This window comes from Penaeus monodon, chromosome 15 (genome assembly GCF_015228065.2).
Source record: "Penaeus monodon isolate SGIC_2016 chromosome 15, NSTDA_Pmon_1, whole genome shotgun sequence".
Lineage (NCBI taxonomy): Eukaryota > Metazoa > Arthropoda > Malacostraca > Decapoda > Penaeidae > Penaeus > Penaeus monodon.
The window spans coordinates 12,118,571-12,118,828 of NC_051400.1; the positions used below are offsets into that span (position 1 = coordinate 12,118,571).

General features: G+C 50.0%; 1 protein-coding gene across 1 annotated transcript in view; it reads left to right on the forward strand.

Moving 5' to 3' along the window:
• Positions 1–27: 27 nt before the first annotated feature.
• LOC119581752 overlaps positions 28–258 on the forward strand; it is a gene marked incomplete at its 3' end in the record, with an annotated part of 3,695 nt that continues 3,464 nt past the window's right edge. The window contains 1 exon segment of the mRNA XM_037929883.1: positions 28–175.

Consider the following 258-nt stretch of genomic DNA (forward strand, 5'->3'; position numbering starts at 1 on the left):
TCGCATGTATATACGGTATAAGTTCCAGTGTTACAGGACTCACTGTGGCCACAACCTTCGGTCGCCACCACCATCGCTGCACCTCCCTTGAAGCCTCTAACCGATTCTCTCTGTTTCAGGAGGCGCGCGAAACCAGCGAGGGCGTGGTGGTCACCTTTGTGGGCGTGAATAAAGTGTGGGTGGAGCTTTTGTTGTCTGTTTGTTTTCATGATTGACTAGATATTTTGGGCTGCTTATATTTAAGACGTGCGCATGCAG